We start from the raw sequence: 27,709 nt of genomic DNA, 5'->3' as shown, positions 1-27,709 counted from the left end.
ATGCATTGGAAGAAATTCACAGAGTAAACTGTCATAATTAAAACATGACAAAGCCATTTAATTATCTTTTTCATAAACAATGGTGTCAGGACTTTTCATATTGATGACACTGACATTTTCATTGACATCAATACTTGCTTTAATGAGCTCTCCATTTTGAGCTAGTGACACGCTTTTGCAGGTTATCATCTAGGTTTTGCAGTTTGCACTAATTGTTTTGAGAAATGCATTAACTGTTGTGCAAAGTGTTGTGAGAAATGCACCAAAGCCACAGAGAAAAACTGTAATAAGAATATATGAAATACTCAATTTTGACAAAAATCTCAGATATAACTTTCTTATTCTAAGGTAAAGATGTGTTTATTTGACTGAAAACCAGGATTAATCCACCAAATATTGCTTTCTTAACACACCTGAAGTCAAAATGATAAACATAAACGTCTGAAAACATGGCACTCTATATATGGAAAAAAGAAAGGCTCTTCATGACAATTTTTCTTAACATTTAAAAAAGGAGTCATCACCAGTATAGTTTACAGAATAAAGGAAAAATAAATTCTACTCAACTTGAAACTGTAAATCATAAATAGAGAAAATAATAATTTCCTAATTTTTTAAAATATCTGTGTATGGGCGATGCAGTGGCGCAGTAGGTAGTGCTGTCGCCTAAAGTCCAAAGACATGTGGTACAAGTGAATTGGGTAAGCTAAATTGTCCGTAGTGTATGTGTGTAGATAAGTGTGAACGGATGTTTCCCAGTGTTAGGTTGCGGCTGGAAGGGCATCCACTTCGTAAAAAACATGCTGGATAAGTTGGCCGTTCATTCTGCTGTGGCAACCCCAGATTAATAATAGGACTAATCCGAAAAGAATATGAATGATTGAATATCTGTGTATGTATAAAATCAATAGACTGATATATATATATATATACTGTAGATAAAGCCATTTAAAAGAACACTGTAATTATTTTGCATAATTTTGGGTCATTTAAGATGAAATCAAGTTCATTACTGTTCTTATATAATTTCTGTGGTCCTGCTTGTCCAGATGTGACTTCCCTCTTCACATCCTGCTATAGGAACAGGAAATTTTGTTGCTGCGAAAAAGAGCTGGTCAAAGTCATTCATAAATGATATCTATTTTTAACCCCCCAGCCCACATTTAGAGCTGATATCGCTTTTACACTGAGTGGTGCTTAACAAATGATGTTACCATGCCAGATTAGAGTTAAACAAAAGAACACTTAACTGTGCAGTGTTGACCTAAAGGACAGATGGAAATATGTTTGTGGTTAATCAAGTGCTTGCAAATGTACAAGAAAACAATAAGGCAAGACTTGTATAGGAGGGAATGTGACAAGTGAGAGCACAGCTTTGGATTTACTTAAAAATATATATGCAAATGTCAGAAACTTAAAGAAGGAAGACATACAATGAGAAGGATTTCTAAATATGGTGTAGTATATACCATGACCCAGGACCACAATATCAAAATTGAGTTGCACAGGCAATAGCCAAAAATACAATGTATGAGTCAAAATAATATCATCTTTAATAATCATCTTTAATGCCAAAAATCTTTAGAATATTAAGCAAAGATCATGTTACATTTTGTAAATTTACTTCTGTAAATAAATAAAAACTTGATCTTTGATTAGTGTCTTCAGGGTGTCAGGCCTTAAAAAGTCCTAAATTCACTGAAATATTGTCTTAAAGGTCTTAAATCATTTTCAACGGTTCTTAATTTTGCTTTTTGTAAAGCTACCCAGGGTGATGCAGTGGCACAGTAGGTAGTGCTGTCGCCTCACAGTAAGAATTTCGCTGGTTTGATCCTAGGCTCAGTTGGCGTTTTTGTATGGAGTTAGCATGTTCATGTTTCCCCCACAGTCAAAAGACATGCGGTACAGGTGAATTGGGTAAGCTAAATTGTCTGTATTGTGTGAATGTGTGTGTGGATGTTTCCCAGAGATGGGTTGCGGCTGGAAGGGCATCCACTGCGTAAAAATGTGCTGGATAGGTTGGAGGTTCATTCCGCCATGGCGACCCCGGATTAATAAAGGGACTAAGCTGACAAGAAAATGAATGAATAAAGCTACCCATTCGATCCAACAAACATCCAATCACCAACAATACATCTCAATGAATCTTTTAGCAAAACTCTTAGTAATAAATAATATTATAACAGTCTGTTGTGACTACATTCAGTTCATTAAAGTTTTTTATTTTTTTATGTTGTGTTTGTAAAAGTATGTATACAACTAGGGTTTGCTTTTGACACATTATTTGATATATGTGACTAAGAAATAACTAAATCCCTAGCGTTTAAGTCTATATAAATCTGAAATTTAATCTTGATGGTCCTAAAAAGGACTTTTAAAGTCTTAAATATGACGGTAAAACCTGCAGAAACCCTGTGTGTTGCTAAGCTCTTCATTTAGACAACTTTAAAGGTGATTTTCTCATCAGTATTTTTCGCAGTATTACATATTACCCTCAGAGCCCTCTAGATTTTCAAATAGTTTTATCTCTCCCAAAATAGTGTCCTATTTTAACAAAATATTCATCAATGGAAATGTATTTCAAAACAATTATGGATATTTTTGTTGTTATATATTTTGTATATTATATTATATTATATTATATTATATTATATTATATTATATTATATTATATTATATTATATTATATTATATTATATTATATTAATTATATTATCAAATTATCAAAGGTCAAAATTGATACAAAATGTCATCAATCATTCTGAAAAAAAATCTTTGAATCAATCCCACTGATTCATAAAGACAATACAGTGGTCTCTCGTTTTTTACAATTATTATAGATGTCTTAAGGCTGTAGAACCCTCACTACACACTTTGTACACCTTTCTCAGACAGACTAACATTTTCACACTTTTCTCTTTTGTTTACACACTCTCAAAGTTCAAACTTTCAAAGAACAATGAGTCCAGTATTATAGAATGAAACCAAAGATCAAAACCTGTTCTCAGGCGCAAACATTCATCTCTGTCAGCAAAAAGTTCAGCGTTTTAGCTTTTGTGTGGATAATGTTGGTATCCAGCGTGATGTTCTTTTTCCTGCAGTCACTGATTCACAAAGCGAAAGCAGACTCCATTCTTAAGGGAGTCGCACACCAGATGCGCCGCACACATGACAAAACACACCGGATGCACACATTTGCATGTTATGTAAGGGAAGTTTACTTATAAACTAATTTCAAGAGGATCACATGCTTATGATTGCTTGCGGCTGATTCCACAGGATCCAATTTATGATTTACAATCAGACGACTCCTAAGCAACTATAAATACCCTAAGTTTCATATAACAGCAATTCTCGTTTTAAAGAATCCCCCCTTCCACCCCTACTCCTCCTCCTTTCCTATGGGTGGCATGGTGGCCCATGGTTAGCACTGTAGCCTCACAGCAAGAACATCACTGGTTCTAGTCCTAACCAAGCCAATCAACGTTCTCCCCATGCTCACGTGGGTTTCCCCTTGGTTCCCCGGTTTTCTTCCACCGTCTAAAAATATGCAACTGAAGTTGACTGACTAATCCAAATCGGCACCATAGACATGCTTCCAGTAAGTACTTATCTCTTAAGAGCAATCACTATCTGTTCATTATCTACTACAGTAGGGGAGTTCTCGAGATCTACCTGAGCTCAAACTCAAACCTTTCGCCTTGCAAACAGGAGGGAGCCCTAGGCTTGAGGATCTTATGAGCTCAGGGCTCTCTCCCAGGACAGCATGCAAAACAAGCTTTATAATCAATATTCAGCTAAGTGTGAACTCTTGAAAATGAATATGTTCACAAGACACACTTTGGCGAGGCAAAAATATGAACAGTGTCCAGAGTTGTAGCTGGGCACCACAGACGACTTGCGTCACCGGTGTGCGCACCCTGAGAGAAACCTATGTATGCATGGCACGTCGCATACAGTGTGCGACCCTTTATAATTATCTTGCTGAGGACAGTTAAACCTCCTTGTTAAAGCTCACACTACTAGCGAAGATTTATGTTAATTTGGCAAGTTGAACGCATTCTGTACAGTACAGGAGACATGGAAGAGATTGATTGACAATGGTTTACAGCCAATCAGGATGCAAAACACAAAAAAAGCATGTCAAATTGCACAAAAAAACCTCTGTGAAACTGCGAGACCGCTGAAGGTGAATCGTGTTATAGCGAGGGACCACTGTAAACTGATTCATAAAGACAATAAACATTTTTTCACCATCAAAGACTGTACTTTAGGCCTACTGTGTTTTAACAGTAGCTCTAAAACAAGTTTGCCCAACGCAATCTCATGGCAATTCATAACTTTTTGATTTAGTGGCTATTTCGTATTAATAATGCTCATCACCCAATGACGGATGGGGTTAGGGGTGGGGTTGGGTGCCACACCTATTTTTTAAAATCGTACATTTTTGTATGACTGAACTCTACGAATTTGTACAAATTAGCCACTAAACTGTCAAAATGTAAAATACTTACGTTTCCTTGTGAGATCAAGCTGGTTTGCCATGAGATGGCTAGCTAGAGCGAATGATGTGTGCTTGTTTTATTAAAAAGATTCTTGCAAATTTAGAGAAATTTGAAGCAGTTCTTGGAATCAGAATGATTCAGAAATGTCAGTATCTGAAGACTTCATTGTCTGCGAAGGTGGCACGGTGGCTCAGTGGTTAGCACTGTCGCCTCACAGCAAAATGTCTTTCGGATGAGACGTTAAACCGAGATCCTGACATTCTGTGGTCATTAAAAATCCCATGGCACTTCTCGTAAAGAGTAGGGGTGTAACCCCGGTGTCCCTCAATCGGCCCTTACAACCATGGCCTCTTAATCATCCCCATCCACTGAATTGGCTGTATCACTGTCTCTCCACTCCTCCAATAACTGGTGTGTGGTGAGCGCACTGACGCCGTTCTCCTGTGGCTGCCGTCGCATCATCCAAGTGGATGCTGCACACTGGTGGTGGTGTGGAGAGACCCCTGCTCATTATTGTAAAGCGCTTTGGGTGTAAGGCCATACACAATAAATGCGCTATATAAAATACACATTACATTACATTACAAATACACATTACAAAAGGTCCCTGGTTTGAGTCCCGGCTGGGCCAGTTGGCATTTCTGTGTGGAGTTTGTTTGTTCTCCCCGAGTTTGCATGAGTTTACTCCGAGTGCTCTAGTTTGCCCCACAAGTCAAAAGACATGTGCTAAGTGAATTGGGTAAGCTAAATTGTCCTTAGTGTATGTGTGTGAATGAGAGTATATGGGTGTTTCCCAGTGATGGGTTGCAGCTGGAAGGGCATACCCTGCGTAAAACATATGCTGGAATAGTTGTCGATTTATTCCGCTGTAGCAACCCCTGATTAATAAAGGGTCTATGCTGAAAAGAAAAGTAATGAACGTAATTGTCTGTAGTGTATATGTGTGAATGCGAGTGTATGGGTGTTTCCCAGTACTGGGTTGCGGCTGGAAGGACATCCGCTGTGTAAAACATATGCTGGAATAGTTGGCGATTTAATCCGTGGTGGCAACCTCTGCAATAGAAACTAGCCAAAGGAAAATTAATGAATTGTCTGCAAAAAAAAAATCTGTCCTATCCTTATTGGTTAAACGTTTAGAATCAACATAACTGTCTGTCTTTCTTTCTGTCCATGTCTGTCTGTCTGTCTGTCTGTTGGTCAGTCAAAAGTTAAAGGAAAAAACTTTGAATCAATCCTAATGGGAAAATGATTCATAAAGACAATAAAAGATTAATTTACTTCTGTAAAAGCTGTATTTTAGGCTTAATGTATTGCATGAGTAGATTTCTTGTAAAACCAATTATCCATGAGATGTGTGTGCCACGTCTGTGTTTGTTTGTTTACTGTTCGTTCATATGTTCTTAGCCCACATATCACCCCCAGCTGTGTTTATGTTTGTGGCCTAATGCTCTTCAGTGACATAAAACTGAGATGTGCATGCTGAAGATGAGTTCTTCACAAGAGACCTTCAGTAATAAACTATTAATGAAACGTGGCAGAGTAAAGAGCGCGCGCATTTATAATGTACCACGTGCCCAAACGGGGTCATTAAGGCGTGCAACGTGGCATACTCTCGCTCGGGGCGAAAGCATGGGCTGAACTAAGGAGCACCTAGCGTGAGGAACTCGACGCAAATCCAAGTGATAGGTTTAAATGGATCCTGTGTTGCCAACCCTTTCCGTGTTCGACAACTCACACTAAATCAGGCAATAACAACAGCAAACCATCTGGAAAATAGACTCGGGAGAGACCCCACTCATCCCGTCCTACATCTGCCTGACGCTTTCTATCATGCGCTGGGTGTGTATTAGATAATCAAACTGATTGCTGGATGCAAATTCCATCCTTGAATAGGCATACGAGTGATGCATGAGCGAGAAATAGGCCTTTTGTGCTTGTGTTTCTTGTTGTAATGGGAATGCCAAGCCTTGCTGATGCGAAATATGTAGATGCCGAGATGCTTTTTTCTGCTGTCTTAAATGTGATGTGGCCTCAATTTGCAGAGCAGATTCAGACCCGCCACATCTGTTCTGTAAACCTTCTCAGAATCTCATTTTAGCATGTGTAAATTGGTTATTTGTAAATTTGCTATTGTAGCACATGCAGCTGAATACCAAAGGAAATAATGTGTGCATTTTCTACACTTTGTAGTATAGCTTGCAGATTTGACACTAAATTGAGAAATTTTCAATTAGCTTCAATGAAAATCACATGATAGAAAGCATCAGGCAGATGATATACATATATATATAATAGATGATATTCCTATATATAGCTCATTATCTATCTATCTATCTATCTATCTATCTATCTATCTATCTATCTATCTATCTATCTATCTATCTATCTATCTATCTATCTATCTATCTACCTACCTACCTACCTACCTACCTACCTACCTACCTACCTACCTACCTACCCACCCACCCACCCACCCACCCACCCATCCATCCATCCATCCATCCATCCATCCATCCATCCATCCATCCATCCATCCATCCATCCATCCATCTATCTATCTATCCATCTATCTATATATTTCAGGGGTTCTAAACTGGTTTGGCCATGGAACCCACATTTTAACATGGTCATCCCACATTGACCCACATTTTAACATGGTCATCAAGCTGCGACCCAGACTTTTAGGACTATAATACAATTTTAGGAATTATACTTAATTTGTATTTATTTGTTAACGTAAACAAGTGGCATCTGTCAAGTAGGGACAGATACATCATAAGAAATTCACCAAGACTTACAAATAAACTATTTTATTGCTGTCATTTAACAAAATGAATCAAATTATCGAAATATTACAAAGTAAAAACTACAAATACTGTTAATAATAAACTGTTAATAAAACATGTTTTTTGGTTTCTAAATGTTGTTTTAATTTAGAAGGTTTCATGCTCTCTTATGAGAGCACCTTACAACATATGACACTATATATATATATATATATATATATGAAAAGCATATGCACACGACATGTCATGTACAGTTTAAGTCAGAATTGTTAGCCCTTCTAAATTATTAGTCCCCCTGTATATTTTTTCCCCAATTTCTGTTTAACAAAAAGATTTTTTCAACATATTTCTGAACAAGATGGGTTGTTCTGTAGACAATCGGAAAAAATATTGCTTTAAGGGGGCTAATAATACTGCACTTATAGTGTTTTTTAAAAATGTAAAACTTGTATGTAAAAAATTTTATTCTAGCCAAAAAGAAATAAATAAGACTTTCTCCAGAAGAAAAAATATTGCAGGAAATACTGTTAAAAATCCCTTGCTCTGTTAAACATCATTTGAGATTCTCTGAAAAACAAATTGACAGGAGGGTTAATAATTTTTACTTTAACTCTATATATACATTTATTTATTTTTTGATTCAACAGTTTTATATCAAATTTAGAAGAAAATTAGTTTTAGTTTTTTTTTATTTAACAGTAAATAATGTTAGACTAGATATTTTTTAAGACACTTCTATACAGCTTAAAGTGACATTTAAAGGCTTAACTTAGTTAATTGGTTAACAAGGCAGGTTAGCTTAAAGGGGCTAATAAATTTGACCTTAAAATGGTTTAAAAAATGGAAAAACTGTTTTTATTCTAGTTGAAATAAAACAAATAAGACTTTCTCCAGAAGAAAAAATATTATCAGACATACTGTGAAAATGTCCTTGCCCAGTTAAACATCATTTTGGAAATATTTAAAAAAGAAAAATAAATTCAAAAGGGGGCTAATAATTCTGAATTCAACTGTATATGCTGTAAAAGGCAAAATGACTAGCTGTTCTGTGAAATTATTTTTCAAATATTTGTGATTTCCTTGAGTATTTTACTTCACAGAAAAAGTCTTATTTCGTTTAGTTTGTCTAGAATAAAAGCATTTTAAACTTTTTAAAAGCAATTTTAAGTTTCAATAAATTTCAATGTTGTTCAATGACTCGCCTAACCTAACTGAGTACACCCCATTTGGAAAATGAATATTTGTATCCATTTCTCAGTAAATATAGGCAGTGTATTTAAACAAAACAGATTTATTAGGCAGATATATTTTTTAAGATAATGTTTTATTCACCAAACATATTTAGAAATAGAAAGATAATACAATTAAATTCAAGAAAAAAAAAAAACATTAAAATTTTGTATTTAATAATTTTCTATAACATATAAATATGGCTGTACTAGTTTTTGGACCGTTATCATAAGTTATTTTGTTAGATAAGCTCCAGATTTGGCTTCAGTACTGACTAATCTAATGTATATGCACAAATATAATATTGGACAGCTTCCTATTAAAAAAAAGAATATAAACGATAGATTTGTGTAGGGTGTACTTATATATGCTGAGCACTGTATCTTGCCTATAACCAAAATATGTAGTAGTTAAAATATCAAAATGTGTACCCAGTTAAGCCTTTAAATAGCACTTAAAGCTATAGAATAACCACAAAAATATTATGTACTGTCTTCATGGTAAAGACAAAATCAATTAGTAATTGCAAAAATCTCTCTCTTAAATAGCAAAAAAAAAAAAAATGGCAGAGACTAAATGTATTTAAAATAAATAAAAGTATAAGAATTATTTGATTATTAATTTTGACTACAACTGTAACTACAACACGGGTGATGAAGTCTTCCTTGACCTGTCAGTGGACCATCTGGTCTTTTCATGAATCACTGTTGTAATTAAAGGCCTCAGAGCATAAAGGCCAATAATGGAGAACTGCTCTCCCTGAACCCCACGCAGATGCACCGGCCTCCATCCACCACACATACATACATAAAAAGGAGGGGTTTAGTGGGGTATAACCAAAGTTTGTCATGGACTAATCCCCGCAGTCTTGAGAAACTGAGCACATTTACGGTTATCAGAAGGGAGGTTGGGGTTTACTGTGTCTGTCCTAACTGCCCTAATAGTTCTTTGACATCTATTGATTCGGGGACAGCTGTAAGGCTCAGTCGCAGAAGCCAGCGGCAGTCACAATACATTAGTCTGATGCTATAACTCGGCCTCCAACAGGTCCAAAGACTGACCCAAATAATCGCAAGTGGGCTTCATGATGTCTTCACTACACAGAAAGGTGAACTCTCAAATGCACTTTGTGATTTCTACTGTATAACCATGAGAGAATAACTCTTAAACTTCAACAAAATGTTACAGCAGCTTCTTATAAATCATGTCAGAATGAGTGAATAAATAATCTTACAATTGATGACTACAGTTATATGTTATTTTAAAATACTGTAAGATAGTTCAACTTTCATCAAGCTTTGCTTTTAAACAGCAAGACAGAATATGCAATACAGCCAAGAACATCATTACAAGCAATTCAATGAATCAAAGAATGGATGTGACTTTAAAAATGCAGGTGGTATGTGGAGTTCAGATGCAAAAGCTTCTAAATGCCATCAGAAATCTTCTTAAAATGAACTTTTATCTATTTTTTTCTTGTGTAGTTTCAGATATTTCATTGCTGTGATGATGAATAGGTTATTTTTATTTGGCTTTCAAGTTAAATAACAGCATATCCAGTGAAGTAAAAAAAACTATATAAATGGTACTTTTGTTTTCCTGGTAAGTCATTGGATTTATTTATCATATTTATGTTGTAACGTTGGGTTTACTATGTGTGCCTTGCTGATTTCTTTTTTTTAACCATTTTGAATTTTGGGTTTTAATTAGTCTAACCTGAAATGATTAATATTTTAATGCACATATCTAATAATCTGACATTTAATAGATGCAATAAAGGCGACAAAGATATTTTACAGATTTTACAAAATGTAAAATACAACTCATTCTATTGCGTTTATAAAATACACCTCATGTAAAGTCATTCTAATGGTCATCATGACTCATGTGAAGATCATACTTTAAAATAAGGCTCCTTAATTAATGTTAGTTAAAGGTATAGTTCACCTAAAAATGAAAATTGATTTAATATTTTCTCATCCTCAAGTGGTTATAAACCTTGTTGAGTTTCTTTCTACTGCTGGACACAAGAAAGCTGACATTGACTTCCATAGTACACTGTAAAACCCAAAAAGTTAAGGTAACTCAAACCATTTGAGGTAACCTATAGCAACAAAAAATGCAAGTTCAAAAACTAATCCTAATGAGTACTGTGAACTTAATCCATTTGAGTAAAATAAGCAATTGAGCACTGTAAAGCCCAAGTTAAGGGAACTCAAACCGTTTGCTGAAATCGATTGCTACAAACTATTTGAGTTAAAAAGCGAATCTATATGAGTACTGTGAACTTACCCCATTAAAGTTGAAGTAATGAGGTATTTAATTAACTCATTACCTTCAACACTGAGCTTAAAACTCTTTTCAAATGAGTAGAATTAACATTCAGTCAATTTTGAGTTAATGACACTCATTTCATTTGATAAAATTGATTTTTGGGTTTTACGTATTTATGTTTTAATGTTAGGATTACCATATGTGCCTTGTTGATTACTTTTAAATGTTTTGAATAGGGTTTTAATTAGTCTACACCAAAATGATCAATACTTTTTAATGCACATGATAAATAATTTGGCATTTAATAGATGCAATCAAAGCGACAAAAGAACAACATGTCAATACAACTCATAAAATTCTCCTAAAAAGGAAAATTGAGAAGTGGTTGTAAACATTTAGGAGTTTCTTTCTACTGCTGAGCACAAGAAAACTTGTGATCATTGACTTCCATAGTAGGAAAAATACTATACTGTGTGTGTCAATGGTTACAGGTATCAAGCATTTTCAAAAATATATATTTTTATGTCCAACAATAAAAAGTGACGGATGAGTAAATGATAAAAGAACTTGAATTTTTGTGTGAACTAATCCTCTAATGTATTTACTAACTAAGAATGAACAATACTTTCACATTCCATAAAAAGTGCAGTTTGTTGTCGTTGCTAAATCCTTTAGTAAGTTAATTCTTTATTCAGGTAATAAGTTTATTATTTTTTGTATTGGTGTGAAATGAAAGGTGTTGTAAGAATGTTTGGTGTCAGTGTATCCTGTCCTTAATTGTTATCAATTCAAGACATGTATATTTACATTTCATACATTTTAAAAAGTGTGTGTCCCTGTCTGTGTGTGTGATAAGAATGCCTTTCCAGCTGCAACCCGTCACTGGCAAACATCCATACACACTCATTCCCACACATACACTACGGATGATTAAGCTTACCCAATTCACCTGTACCATATGTTTTTAGACTTGTGGGGGAAACCGGAGCACCCAGGGAAAACCCATGCGAACATGGGGAGAACATGCAAACTCCACACTGAAACGCTAACTGACCCAGCCGGGTCTTGAACCAACGACCTACTTGCTGTGATGTGATTGTGCTACCCATTGCACCACTGTGCTGCCTCGTGATTATTTTATTAAAAATAAAACAATAAAAGAAAAATAAATTAAGTAGGAATAACATTTAAACTGTATTGAACTTTCTGAATTTCATTGGATAAAGATAACTAAATGAAATTGAGGAAATCACAAGTGATTTGTTTGTTTAAATTCAACTTAAATAAACTGAGTATAGTCTAACTTAAATTGTTTGTTTAAATTCAACCCAAGCAAATTATTTGCAACACCTTGCCTTAAAAATAAGTAAATATTAAAGTAAATCCAATGAATAATTTTTCAGTGTAGTTCCAACACTTACTAAATGACTTTATTTTCAATAACTAACATTAACAAAGATTAATAATTACTGTAATAAGTGTATTCACGTTATAGCAGTAAATAGCGTTAACTGACATTAACTAATTGAACCTTAATGTAACGTTAGCGACATATGGATTTACGTTGACATATTATCTTCTTCGAACACTGTTCTCTGTTATGGCTTGATTAGTATTTGATTGAGTATTTGATCATTTACATTTTTACCTCAGGCTTGAATTCCACCTCTTTTCCCACAGTTAATTTCAATGATATGTAACTTCACTCCTCTGACCCACCTTATTTTGCATCGCGGAAGTAAACTACCTGCAAATGTGCATTACTTCCGATTCATTAGGCACTCGAAGTTAAATAACTCGAAGAAAAATGCAGCAAATGATTTGTTCTACAACCTAGCGTTTACACAATACAGTAACATAATACGTCAAGTCCATTTCTTTAATATATAAAGCACCATGACGAGCAGCTATCTAAGGATAAACAAATGGAAGTGATTTGAAATTAAAATGGCGGTACTTGATAATAAAGTGAAATCCTTGCCGCGCAATTTGTGGAAAGACTCTTCATTCATGTATAATATGTGTATTTTAAACGCTAGTTGTGGAAGATACAGAAGACAAACAAGATAGAAAGGCTAATGGAGAGATGAAATTCTCTGGTTTGATGTGCTGTCCTGCTTGAGCGGGATGATTAATCTCTCAGGACTCTTAGGGTGACTAAAGCTCAACGTGGGTGTAAAGTTGCCCTGAAGCAGTGAACTGACTGTGACGTTATTTTAAAATTAGTGAGGCTTCATTAGGCTGCATGTGAAGAGCAGTAAAAATGCTTTCAGTTGTGTTTGCTTACCAGTTTGCCTTTCATGTTGTACAGTTAAAGCAGATATTTAGCTCAAATATGCCTACTGTTAAAATAAAAAACCTTCAGATGGCATGAAATATGAATTTAAGATGAATACGTGCAATTAGGCCTATCAAACCTAACATTAAAAAATGCATGAGGTGGTATTTTTTTAAATGCACATGCAGCATTAAAAATGCATGTGCAGTTAAACACACTCAAAACTTGAAGGTGATGTTTTGAGTTTGATGCAATGAAGAGGAATCCAAAAGCAATTTATGTTGGGTGGTGTTGTGTTAGTGCGCCCTCTGGTGGTTTACATATCCAATTCATTTTATTTTTTGTGGTTAGTCATTTGAATCATGCCTTTAGCGTAAATGTTGTTATATTGTTATTATATATTATTATTATTATATATTCATATTGTTATTACAAATAAGACACAGATGCAACATTGTTACAAACACTCAAACACGTATTTTTTTAATTCAATGCTTAAGCGACACCATGAACACTGTTAGCATGTTAATTAATTGTGCTTCATTGTTTTTTATAGCATTATGCAGTTTCTACATTACTCACACATGTAATGCATACACGAAACACCTTCTAAGCATACTGTTTGTAATATTCACATATGTCTGAATCTTGTGTTTCTATAATGGCAACATTGTCTATTGTAACTGCACATTTTCTAAATAATGTAGGTTACAAGCATGTCAGTTTAATAAGACTTTGCATCCACTGGAGCTGGACACTTACCTACACTAAGAACTCCACAGTCTTGTATGCGGTAAGATTAAGCTTGAATTTTTAGAAACACACACACACATACATTATCAACACTAGTAGCTATTGTGCCTTATAGTTACAATTTACAGTTATATTTGCAGTATTTACTGTTAATGGTCTATGTAATATACTCTAAATCAATCTAAAATCTAAAAAAATATAAATGTAATCTTTATTGTTCAAAATTCAGCACATCTGCAGCCACTGGAAATCACTACAGTGGTCATTATTCAAAGTGGATCATCTCCTTTCATCAAAGTTGTTTTAAAACGATTAAACAACAGCCATTCTTGTCTTAGGACAATTGTGAATAACTTTTTTAATCCACTTCAAATGTTGACTTTTGTTATTTTACTGGACATCTCTAGTCTCTTACACTGCTCTGCTGTGATCTTGATCAGATCTTGATTGACCCCACTGGGTTTTATTGCCACTGATCATTTTCCAGAGATTTTCAATTAGGTTTAATTCAGGACTCTGGGCTGCCATTATTTTAATGTTTACAGCTTTAAGGAACTAGGAGGGGCATAGTGGTTCAGTGGTTAGCACTGTTGCCTGAAAACTGTCGCTGATTTGAGTCTTGGCTGCACCAGAAAGTCTTTCTGAGTAGAGTTTGCATGTTCTGCTTGTGTTTGTGTGGGTTTGCTCAAGGTGCTCCGGTTTCCCCCACAATCCCTAGCCGATTTGAATGTTATCACTTGATTGAATGGGCATTATCAGTGGTTATAAGATGATAGATATGTGCCAGTAGGGGCCTTCTGTGCCCACTAGTAGACTCAGAAGGCTGTTATCATCCATCCTCATGGTTAATCAGCTATAGATCACATACGACTGCGGCCGAAAGTTAACTAGAATTATTTATAAAATTTCCCATTAATTGTATTTTATTAACGTCTACCCCTACCTTAACCTTAAACACAACTGTCACAGTGATGTAAAAACAGATCTGGATCTGGAGTCTTCTCTATTAGTATAGCTGATTAACCATGTGGATGGACGATAACAGCCTTCTGAACCTACTAGTAGATGCAGAAGACCCCAACTGGCCCATATCTATCAGCTGATAACTACTGATAACGCTCATTTAATCGAGTGATATCATTCGAAGCGGGTGCAATCCTAAGACATGCATTATAGGTGAACTTGAGAAACTAAATTGGCTGTAGTATGTGAATAGATTTCATCCTCAGTGCTAGGATGCAGCTGGTAAAACATATGCAGGAATAAAACATCTGCCGGTATAACCTGAGACAGAGTAATTAGTGGTTCATTCCACTATGGCAACCTCTAATAAAGCAGGAAATAAGATGAATAAAAGTGATTGAGTGACAATTTTTTTGCTGCTGGGAAGGATTAATTGGGTTGGGCAGTATCCAAGTTTTGATACGGTCAAACCTCCTCCCTATTTTACCTCAGTATACATTAGCGTGAATAATAAAAAAAAAAATATGTCGTAAGGTTCAGACAGTGTCACCAAACTGTTGGCTTTTGCCTAAACTGTTCATAAACTGAATACCAAACGCTAATACTGAAACAATAACAAAATAACAAGCACAACAATTACAACTTTTTTATTAGCAATTAGGTTTTTCAACAAACACTATCCTATTTGTACTTTGTTGTTTTCCCAAAGGGGCGACGCGATGGTGCAGTAGGTAGTGCTGTCGCCTCACAGCAAGAATGTCGCTGGTTCTTCTGTGTGGAGTTTGCATGTTCTTGCCGTGTTCGTGTTGGTTTCCTCCGGGTGCTTCAGTTTCCGCCACAGTCCAAAGACATGCAGTACAAGAGAATTGGGTAGGCTAAATTGTCCGTAGTGTATGAGTGTGAATGAGTGTGTATGGATGTTTCCCAGAGATGGGTTGCAGCTGGAAGGTCATGCGCTGCGTAAAAACATATGCTGGATGAGTTGATGGTTCATTCTGCTGTGGCGACCCATGATAATAAAGGGATTAAGCCAAAAAGTGAATGAATGAATGTTTTCCCGAAGGCCCCCATTGTTTGGGCGCTAGGGCACGTGTGTGAGGAATAGACGTGTTTGATTAGGGCTTTCTAAAAACTACGTTTATACTGTGTTTTATTTATATTTTATGTTTAAATTGTGTTTATACATTTTGTTAATCCCGAACTGCATCTATTACTGACAAAGCCAAAGCCTAGTGCCTTCAACAAAGGGAAGAGCACCTATGACCAGGTTTCCAGAGCTTGTGCTAAAGCTAGCAGCTCATTGGACATGGTAGAAACAATTCCCGATGCTGCTTTTTTCCATGGGCCGTGAGATGTGTAAAGAGATTGAATCCATTCTGCAAGGTGTAAATCCTCTCCCTTGTCGTTTGGTCGAAACCTGAAATACTGCCAAACTGCAGAAGTTGGGTTCTTTTTCGAGACCAGATCACTTGGTGCGTGACTCGCCATCTTTCCCCACCTCCTCCACACTGTCCTGTGATGACAACTACACATACGCATTTTTAGGCATTTAATAAATTATATTTAATCCTTGTCTCCTACAAAAGTGCATTGATTTATTGACAGTATAACGATACTGAAACTGATACTGTTGCTATTTTTAAATACAGCAGTATACCATTTTACCGTATTACTGCCCAAGCCTAGTACCTTAAGTGTATTATAGTGTATAAGATAGTAGACATGTATAGATAGTAGATAGATAGATGGATAGACCAATAGAAAGACAGTGTCTGATCAAACATAGATGATCACAGCAAAAGATGGGTTGACTTCCAGACAGTAGCAGAAGGAAATGTCAGTGCCACTGGAGAGCTTTATCTTCATTTTCTCCTCCAGTGAGCGCATTACCAGACGCGCGTGCAGTTATGTTGGCGGACACGAGCATATAGGCATCGTTCTATAATTGAGCTTGAGCTGGTGCTGATTCTATATTACTCTATTCAGATCACTCATTCTTCTTTTTCTACCTTTTCTTGCCGGAACAATTGTATTTGTGACATGTTTTTGTCTTGATGAAGGATTTAAGAAAATGACAGTCTCTCAACAGTCACTGACTTAAAGTGGAAATCACTTTGGACAATTTAACAAGCGATTAAACCTTCCTCACTTCTGAAGTATGGCCTTCATGCCACCGCAGAACCGGATGTCAAGACCGTTTTTTTCTTTTTTTTCCTACACATGTATATCACTGGCAAGTCTACATAAGTTTCAGGGTGGCACTGGCCTATTTAGATTTACAACTGGTTCACCCGCTCAAATGAAAAATAATGTTGTGTTTATGGAGACGAAGAAAGTTCTGTATATGAGACAATAATTGCTCAAAAACACCCCAAAATGATGTTTGCTGTTTGTTCAAACTACTTCAAACTACTGTTTAGCTGTACTAAAATGAGCTAAAACACAATTCTTGTTTTTTTTTTAGAACAACTTAATTGTTTTATGTTCAATCCACTTAACTAAACAAGTTAACTGAATTCCTTCATGTTGTCTTAACACATAACGATAGTGTGGAACCCAGTATATTTTACAGTGTACTTGTCAACGGAATGAAATGCCTTTGGAAGTTCAAGTTGGCTGTAAATCTGTCTTTGATTGGTCTTTAGCCTTTTGTTGGTTATTGTTTTGTGCACATTTTGAATTCTGTTGTGAAACACTGCATTATTACACTGCAAAACCCAAGTCAACTTTATCAAATGAAATGAGTGTTGTTAACTCAAAATTGACTGAAAGTTAATTCTACCTATTTGAAAAGAGTTTTAATCTCAGTGTTAAAGGTAATGAGTTAACTAAATACATCAATACTTCAACTAAAATGGAGTAAGATCACAGTACTCATAGATTAGGTTTTTTTTAACTCAAATGGTTTGTAGCAATCAGGTTCCTCAAATGGTTTGAGTTGCCTTAACTTATTGGGTTTTACAGTACTCAGTTGGTTTGAGTTCTCTTCATTTCAAGAGCTCCTACCTAGATATGCTCAGCGTTTATAGCAGGTTTGGCATGCTGTCCTGAGAGAAAATCCTGATCAGGTAGGTCACGAGAGCTCCCCCTTAAAAAAAGAGAAAAAAAAAGAAGAGATAGGGTGGAAGGGGGGATAATTCCCAAAGATAGAGCAGTAGAGAGAAAACAATCCATTTATTGTAAACCAGGATCACTCTGATTGGATTATTACTGATTACAGATGAGCAGCCAGTCATACTCAATCATATCATGTGCTCCTCACAAAATTAGTTTATAAAACTTCAATTATTGGGTTTTAAGTTGCGGTCACACTAGAGTTTGTGCGTGCGATATTCTGACGTACGCTGCTGAGAAAAGGGGCAGGATTAAACAAGTTTATTAGACATTTAAAAAGCGAGCGATTGCTCCATGTTTTTAATTTCTGTCCAGATGTCATGTTTTGATCCTCGATTGGTCTCACGTAGTCAAGTGATGCGATTTCGCAGATCAGAGTTCACCAAGCTTGAACTTTGCACCGCAGCAACCTGCGAAACTTGACGCATGACCCTGCGTTTCCGTTCTGACACATTCCCGTGCGTATGAATGGAAGTCTATGGGAGGAAAAGCCCAGTGTGACCGCAGCTTTACTGTGCTCAAATTGCTTCGTTTACTCAAATGGATTAAGTTCACAGTACTCATTAGGATTAGTTTTTGAACTTAAATGGTATGTTGCAATCAGTTTCCGCAAATGGTTTGAGTTAACTTAACTTTTTGGGTTTACAGTGTATCAAAACAATATGATTAAATCCAGATGTCTGAAACTCTATATAGCAGTGGTAGGGAACCTGTGGTTAGTCACATGTGGCTCTTTGACCAAAAATATGTGCAGCTCTCCTGCATTCAATAACAATTTACAGTTTAAAAAATTATAACTGTCACCAGAAATCTGTTCCTATTGAAAATGCAATTACGATTGGCTTTTTATTGTATTTTTCAAATGCAAAATGTATAAAAACTTGAACAAAAGCAAACAATAAAAAACTGTACAAAATACAATGGTTACGAAATGTATAATGCTAATTAAATATATAATTAAATGCTAAATATATAATATATGTATATATGTAAATATATATATATATATGTAAATATATATATATATATATATATAAATATATATATATATATATATATATATATATATATATATATATATATATGTATATATATATATATATATATATATATATATATATATATATATATATATATATAAATATGCTAAATATGTAATATATGTATATATGTAAATACATATATTATGTATATATATATATATATATATATATATATATATATATATATATATATATATATATATATATACAGTATTTATAAAAAGTTTGCGACTTTAACAAAGATCAATTATTTATACGGTAAAAACTACTGTGTTATTTTACAATTGATAAATGAGTTTGTGGACCTCAACACACACTCAAAAAACATTTTTGCTGCTTATCCAATCGACTTATTTCTAATTAACTGAATCAACACGCTATTATTGTTAATATGAGCTGAATCAACACGTTTATGCTAGTCTTGCTGTTCTGCTTGTTGGAGAAAGTGGTGGCTGTGATATGGGCACAGAATGTCGGCGTAATGATTGGCCATATCACTTGTCAATCAAACTGCCTGCAAAGGGTTAACTGAGAAGAAATGTGGTTTAATTGACTTTGGGCATGCATGGTTGTTGGTACCAGCTGGGCTGAGTATTTCAGAAACTGCTCAATATCTGGCATTTCCACGCACAACAATCTCTAGGATCAGAAAAGAAGACTATATCCAGTGAGCTGCAGTTTAGTGGGTAAAAATGCAGTTGATAGAAGTCAGGGCAGGCTTGAAGGGCATCTGCTGTGTAAAACCCTAGCTGGATAAGTTGGCGGTTCATTTCTCTGTGGAAAGGAAAATGAATGAATGAATGAAATGAACAAGTCTGTCTGATGAATCACTGTCTGATGAAGAGCCATGTGGCTTGAAACGTTACACGATTTGTTAGCCTTTTTAATTTAATAACTTTGTATTTTGGGAGCTTTGGTGTTGCTGCGTTTGATGAATATTTCCACTTATGACAATTTAAATTCAGTGTAGTTTAATTTAGAGTGACTAATTTTATTCAAATTTCAGGTTTTGCACTCTTTTCCAGTTTTGTGGCTGTGATTTTTCTCCTCAAACCTCCTCTACATGCGCTCCCTTCCTCCGCTGGCAAGAAAAAGCTGCAGGTCTGGATTATCCCCGATTGGGTCTTCTCCAGAGGGGTTGCTCTTCTGGTGTCTGCAGCTGTGGAAGAACACAGACAGATGCTTCAACTGGCCAGGCTTTTTCCTGCTCTCATCAAGAGAAAGAAATGACAAACTCGCCTGGCTCATGCACTTGACGGCTCCAAACACACAAAGCCAAGACGTTCACCGTTCCAACCCAGCACATTAGAGTTTGTCAGTCTGTTACTTTAAATATACATGTCTGAATACATCAGTATGGATTACTTTGGCTTATTTAAACCTCACTACTGACTTTATTTGTGAATGCTCATAGAAAAACAGCCATGGAGGACCAGAGGGAAAAACCGAGAGGCAGCAAGGGACAGAGAATAAAAGAGATGTAGAGACAGGCTGGGAAACAGATGGAAGAGGCTTCAATGTGGGCACAGAACAGACGGGGCTGGCAGAGCCTGGCATAACTGTGAGAACAGGTACAGCTGTGGCGCATATTGCAAAGGGGCTGCTCAACCTCCATCACAACAGTCAAACAACCACTTACAAAGATAAGAGAATAAGAAACACATGGAGTCATTTGAAGCTCAGTTCAGAGTGGCAAGTTACTGAAGAGCATGGAAACATTGATAGTCATAATTAAGTCATAATTGCTGTCTGGCACACACACACAAAACTAAATAAAAAGTAAAAAAAAATTCAGATGATTATTTAACTGCGCCTACAATTACTCATGAATCGCTCCTTTATTGTAACCTAACCTTACAGCTACCATTTTAATGGTTACCATTCAGCATATACCCTACTTTGCACCAGCCAGCTTACTGAGTTCAGAAATCATTGGCTGATTGTGTGGCATTCGCTTGGCCTCTGGCTGAAGTGTTTGGGATCGCAGTAGCTGAAAGACAGATTGCCCATCTGATTCTGCCCCTATTGCTGACTGTGACCTTTGCTGTGGCAGAACTACAGGCTCTGCAGACCCTTATTAATGTGCGCTAATCAGCTATTAATCATCTGACATTCCTGGAACATTCTGGGGCCACAGGGGTGTGACGAGGGAAGACCGAGACGAGGATGCAAAAAAACTGAAATAGTTTAGATCCAAATGTCTCTGTAATCGTGTTGGTTTCCTTAATGCTTGGTAATGATAACCCTGTAGACAATGTATAACCCTGAGCATTAATTAACAACAAGCAATGCATTTTACAGTATTTATTGATCATTTTAAATGTTGGTTCATTTAATACTGTTTGTTTAGTTTATGTTAGCTCAGTCCCGACATTCAACATCATAAGTCTGTCACATGATCCTTCAGAAGTCATTCTAATATGCTGATTGGCTACTCAAGCAGTGGCGTAGCGGATGGGCCCACAGGATTAGGGGGCCTCACGTTGTCGCGATTTTCAACTGTGGTCGGAACCAAAGTTCACAGGTCTTTGTTCTCTGAAGTCCTCTCAAGCAGTGGACTACTTCATCATTCTGATTGCTTGCCGCCGAAGCGCGTCATAGCTCATACCATAAAGTTGACTTGATTTCAACTCTCCTCGACGCCCACACAGGAGAAGATGCGCCGCGCTGTTTCTCGCCGCCGGTTCTCGTTAAAAACGAATGACTTCTGGCTACTTTGACGCTCTCACCGCTTTCAGTTTGTGATCGCTCCTCAATTTGTGACCGCTTCCCCGCGTTGCCCCCGCTTCAACCGGGGGCCCCGTCAGTGATCCCTGCAGGGGGGCCTCCGCATTTTGCGCAACGCCACTGTACTAAAGAAACGTTTATTTTTATTATTAACACTGAGAGCTAATTTTTTTCTGATTCTTCAAGCTAAATAAAAAGCTTTGTAACATTGACATGTCTTCACTCTTTTCCCAGTACTGGGTTGCACAACACAGGCTCATTCTGAAAATGTAGCCCTATATACATTTCTCGAGATTGCGAATTATGTAACCTGAGGTATGTATGGCTGCATTTCATGTTTAAAACGAATTCTACGGGGCGGTGTGATGCTGTTCCTTGTCTTGCTTACTAGCTGACCACTTATGAACAGCTTTTCCCACAACTTTCAAACTGCAGCTTTAAGAATAAACTATAGTTTTCTAAGCTCAAAGGCTGTTTTAATATGGATTTGGGAACAACTTTGTGATTAAAATTTGTTAGAATGGAGACCGTCTGCAGTCCTATGAGTTTCAAGCTCCTTTAAAGTTAAACATACAGCACACAAAGGCATCTAATCCATCCTGAGAAATGATTTGAAAAAAAAATATATATAAATAAAAAATAAATAGAATGTTATTTTGAAAATTAAAGTGCATTTGCCATGGTATTTTATTTGAGAAATAAACACCTTCATTTTGTCGCAACAGACCCACAGCGTATGATTTTTATTTTTATTTCAGGAGCGTAAAGCGTCTGAGTTCCCATGAGCCGCTCCAGTTGGCTGAATATATGGCGTGATGCGTCTGTGTTTCAGTTCAAGCCTGATGCGTATAATCATCACATCACTCAACCCACACAAAAGCGCATCTTGCTTGCTTTTGTTTGCTCTCAATCATTTTTGCATCTTATGTCACTTCCAGATTTTGAATTACAGGAAGCGTTTAATGTCACCCTCCTGATTATCCTGTCCAGCCTTCTCTTCTGAGATGGTTTTGATAGATACTGGATAACAGGAATTATTGCTTTAAAGGCTTGGATGATGGAGGAGATTATGTCTGATATTTGAACCCAACAAACATACAGTATGCTGCTCTAACAAGTATACATACTTCAAGGTTTCCACCAGCTTTTTTTTACTGGACAATTTCTCTGATTTTTCTGTGACTTTTCTAATCATTTAGAAGTAAAAATATTAAAATATTGTAAAGCTGAATATGTGATATACATAGACAAAATATGTATATCACAGTTGTCAAATAACCAAGGCATACATGAAGGCAAGTTATAGTAAATTCTATAGCTGACATTATTCATTCATTCATCCATTTTCTTTCGGCTTAGTCCCTTATTTATCATGGGTCACCACAGCAGAATGAACCACCAACTATTCTGGTGTATGTATTACACAGCAGATGCCCTTCCAGTCACAACCCAGTACTGGGGAGGACACTTACTGTGTCATGAACACATCACGCAGTTTTGAAATTAAGGTTTTAATTACTAAAGGAAAACAAAATACTAAACCACATAACCCTGTGTGACCCCCCCACTGCACTGAGTCTGTTACAGCACTGTGGAGGAATTTTGGCTCACTCATCTTTACAGAATTGTTGTAGTTCAGCCACAATGAAGGGTTTTCAAGCATGAACTGAACATTTTTAAGGTCATGTCACAGCATATCAATTGGATTCAGGTCAGGACTTTGACTAGGCCACTCCAAAGTCTTCATTTTTGTTTCTTCAGCCATTTAAAATTAGACTTGATGGTGTGCTCTGGATCATTGCCCTGCTGCAAAACCCAAATTCGATTCAGCTTAAGAGGTCACAAACATCCACACACACATTCACACACTATGGACAATTTAGCCTACCCAATTCACCTGTTTGTGTGCAAACTCCACACAGAGACGTCAACTGAACCGAGGTTCGAACCAGCGACCCAGCGACCTTCTTGCTGTGAGGCGACAGCACTACCTACTGCGCCACTGCCTCGCCTGACTGGACATTATCCTTCAGGATAATTTGGTATACAGCAGAATTCATAGTTCCTTTTACTACAGTATTCAAAGTTCTGAAGCAGCAAAAATAGCCCCAGACCATCACACTACCACGACCACATTTTACGGTTGGTATTATGGTCCTTTTTGAAATGCGGTGTTAACTTTACGCCACACATAATGAGACAAACACTTTCCGAAAAGTTCAACTTTTGTCTCATCAGCCAACAGAGTATTTTCCCAAATGTCTTGAAGATCATCCAGATGTTTTCTGGCAAAACTGAGAGAAGCCTTTATGTCCTTTTAGCTCAGTAGTGGTTTTCAACTTCAAAAACTCTGCAATGCAAACCATTTTTGCCCAGTCTTTTTCTTATGGTGGAGTCATGAACACTTATGTTTCTTATAGTGGAGTCATGAACACTCAGCTCATCTGAGGAAAGTGAGGTCTGCAGTTCTTTGGATGTCTTTATGTGGCCTTTTGTGACTTCTTAGATCAGTTGCCACTGCGTTCTTGGAAAAGTTTTGGTTGGCCAGCTGCTCCTGGGTTACTTCTCCATTGTTCCATGTTTTGCCATCTCGTCACTTTGGAATTAGAGGTTCTATCTGCGTTCTGATTGATTTTGAGATATTGAGCTTTAAAGTTTTTTCATTCCATAGCAAAAAGTATGTGTGGAACTTTTTTTTTTCATTAAAAATTCTTAAAATGTAAACAACTTATAAAAAAATCTCCCATAATGTAAATAAGTTGTCTTTTAATAAGAAAATGTCAATAACTCAATTTTGACAAAGATGTCAGATAGAACCTTATAAATCTAAAGTGATAATCTGTAGATAATGGCTCTCACAGTGGTTTACTGTAGTCCTAACGCTTTAGAAATATTTTAGATTTTGTTTTTTATAGTAAAAACCTTCATTTAAAAACTGCATTATGTGTTTACTTGTGTTATCTTTGATTCATATTTAAATTTGTTTCATGATCTGAAACATTAAAGTGTGACATGCAAAAAAAAAGGAAATCTGAAAGGGGCAAACTCTTTTTTGACACCATTGTGTGTACTGTTTTGTAATGTTTATTGTATTAAAATATGAAGTGGGAGTTTTTTCCCGTTATTTCTTTGTACTCACTGTCATTAATTTTACAAATCATAATCAGTTGTCTAATTTCTCTAATGAATCCTCAACACAATACTATACATTACTGAACACAAGACACATTTATGAAGGCCATTCTAATTAATGTAACATTAGTGCTGGGAGCCAAACCATGGAATTAACACTTCCTCAGAAATGATTAGATGATTAATAAGCCTTTGGGTTCAGAATCTGAAAATAACCCAAAGGAGTGCTTGTTTGAAAAGCACTTATGCAGAGCAATGATTGCATGAATATGCAGCAATATAAACTATAAAAAATGTTTTGAACAGTTTAAATCCACCAACAACAATTATTCTGCAGAGATGGTGTCCTATTGTGGAAATCCCGTGTCTTTTTGTAGAGTGTATGCATGGATTAGTTTGAAAAATTATCTGATGAATGGCCTTCTCAGCTCATCTGAATAACCACAGGATACATTTCTATACTTCCATTTGATTTATGGTGTAAATCTAGTAATGTAGAGCTAGATTAGGACCTATAAACTACACAGTGCATAAAACACTGTTTAAAATCTTTCCCATGCTCGAATGAACATTTATATTCATAACATGGTTCTGTAAATACTATTTTCCTCACTGATACCCTTCATTTGGAAAAGGGTTTTTTAATACGGGCACAGTGAGTGAGCGCATATTCCATGTACAAGAAAAGCCTACAGATCAATGGTCAAGAGAATGAAATATGTAATAGCCAATTTCCACCAAGCGTTATTCTAGTTCTCTCTGTTAAGCAGGGCAGGATGACAATTATTTGCTAATTTAGCTACTGTAGAAAGTTATTATTTAAAGCAGAGATGCCCAAACTAGAACCTGCGGGCCAAAGTTGGCTCATGGTTACATTTGATTTAGCCTGCCATCCCATCTGAGATGAGAGCAAGATTGAAAGAATAAAGGATGGTTTCGAGATTGTCATTTCATTACTAATGTAACCTTTTGCTTGTTTTATTGTTAACAGCTAAGTGAAATTCATTTATACATTTTCAGCTTAGTCCCTTTATTAATCTGGGGTCACCACAGGGGAATTAACCTCCAACTTATCCAGCATATGTTTTACGCAGCGAACACCCTTCTACCTGCAACCCATCACTGGGAAACTAATGAAATTCATTTGTTTTCTTATGTTTTCATTGGCATAAGTTATAATTTTATAACAATGTGCAATTTTATGACAATGTGTTTATTTTATAACAATTTTATAACAATGTGTTTATAGCAATGTGTTCAAACTACCTATTTAAAATAAACTGAAACAACGCAATTCTTGAGATTTCATTAGGACAACTTAATTCTTTTATGTTCAATCCACATACATTTGTTAAAAATGTTTGGATTAAATTTAACTAGATTCAACTTTATTGTCATTACCAACACAATCTCACGGCAATTCGTAACTTTTTCATTTAGGGGCTAATTCGTATTAATTTGTGCGATCTAATTCGTACATTTTAGTACGATTTGCTCATCCCCCAATGAGGGTTGGGTTTAGGGGTGGGGTTAGGTGCCACGCCTCCTTTTAAAAATCATACAAGAATACTTACGTTTTCTCGTGAGATCAGGCTGTCATTACACATGTACAAGTACAATGCAACAAAATGCAGTTTAGGTCTAACCAGCAGCAAGTGAAGAATACAGGTATAGGTTATAGTGCACTGCTAATTAACCTAACTTAACTTAATCAATTTGTGTTGGGACAACATGAATGAATTTTGTGGAACCCTGCATTTTTTTACAGTGTATGCAATCATTGTAAAAACTTATTGGCACCCTTGGTAAAAAATAAATAAATAAAAAATAAAAATCTGTGTAAATCAATTATGAGCAGTGGCTTTGTTCTTTCATGTTTGAACAAAAACATGAAAGCAAATATACTTTAGAGATAGTTCACATAATAAATTTTGGATACAATGATTTTTTTTTATAATGCTGGATTAGAGATAAATGTTTATTATATAATAATATCCACTGCTGATTTATTTATGAAATGTTAGATTTTAAGACAGCACATGGTGCAGTGGGTAGCAATATCGTCTCACCGCAAGAAGGTCGCTGGTTTGAACCTCGCCTGGGTCAGTTGGCATTTCTGTGTGGAGTTTGTATGTTCTCCCCGTGTTCACGTGAGTTTCCTCTGGGTGCTCCGGTTTCCCCCACAAGTCCAAAGACATGCTATAGATGAATCAAATTAGCTACATTGGCCATAGAGTATGTGAGTGAATGTAAGAGCGTATGGGTGTTTCCTTGTGTTCGGTATCTGGCTGGAAGGGCATTCGCTGAGTTAAACCAACACAATCTCATGGCAAGTCGTAACTTTTTGATTTAATTCATACAATTTAGTACGATTTGCTAATCACCCAATAACAGTTGGGGTTATAGGTGGGGTTTGGTGCCACTTTTGAAAATTTTCTTACGAGTGAACTGTCAAAACGTAAAATACTTTAGTTTCCTTGTGAGATGGTAAAACATATGCTGGATAAGTTGGCGGTTCATTCCACTTTGGCGACCCCTGCTTAATAAAGGGACTGAGCTGAAAAGAAAATGAATGAATGTTAGAATTTTATGAATTGCATTACCTTAAGAAATTACAGCCTCATCTACATTGTGTTTTAAAAAAAAACTGTCAAAACCTACCTCTTCTTTTTAGCCTAATAAACATTAGTTTTTTTTTTCTCACTCTTTTAGGACTCATTGTCTATACAGATTTAATTAATTTTATTTTAATTTTTTTTTACATTTTATTGTTGCATAAATTGTCTTGTCTCTCTAATTGTTTATTATTTTTGCTATGTTTGTGAAGCACTTTGGACAACATTCTTGTTGTTTTAAGATGCCATGTAAATAAAATTGACCTTGACGTTGATCTAGGGATTTTTT

At 36.0% G+C, this 27,709-nt stretch overlaps 1 long non-coding RNA gene across 1 annotated transcript in view; it reads left to right on the top strand.

The window, feature by feature from the left end:
- The window catches only part of LOC141375323 (uncharacterized), a 35,471-nt gene extending 7,762 nt beyond the window's left edge, over positions 1–27,709 (top strand). Inside the window, exons 2-4 of the long non-coding RNA XR_012383195.1 lie at positions 19,953–20,260; positions 20,361–20,517; positions 23,596–27,709. This is a non-coding gene — a long non-coding RNA (uncharacterized lncRNA). The remainder of the gene's footprint in view (positions 1–19,952; positions 20,261–20,360; positions 20,518–23,595) is intronic.

This window comes from Danio rerio, chromosome 7, assembly GCF_049306965.1.
Source record: "Danio rerio strain Tuebingen ecotype United States chromosome 7, GRCz12tu, whole genome shotgun sequence".
NCBI classification, from domain to species: Eukaryota; Metazoa; Chordata; class Actinopteri; order Cypriniformes; family Danionidae; genus Danio; species Danio rerio.
Note: the sequence above shows the minus strand (reverse complement) of the source record. Positions and strands in the feature narration are given on the sequence as shown.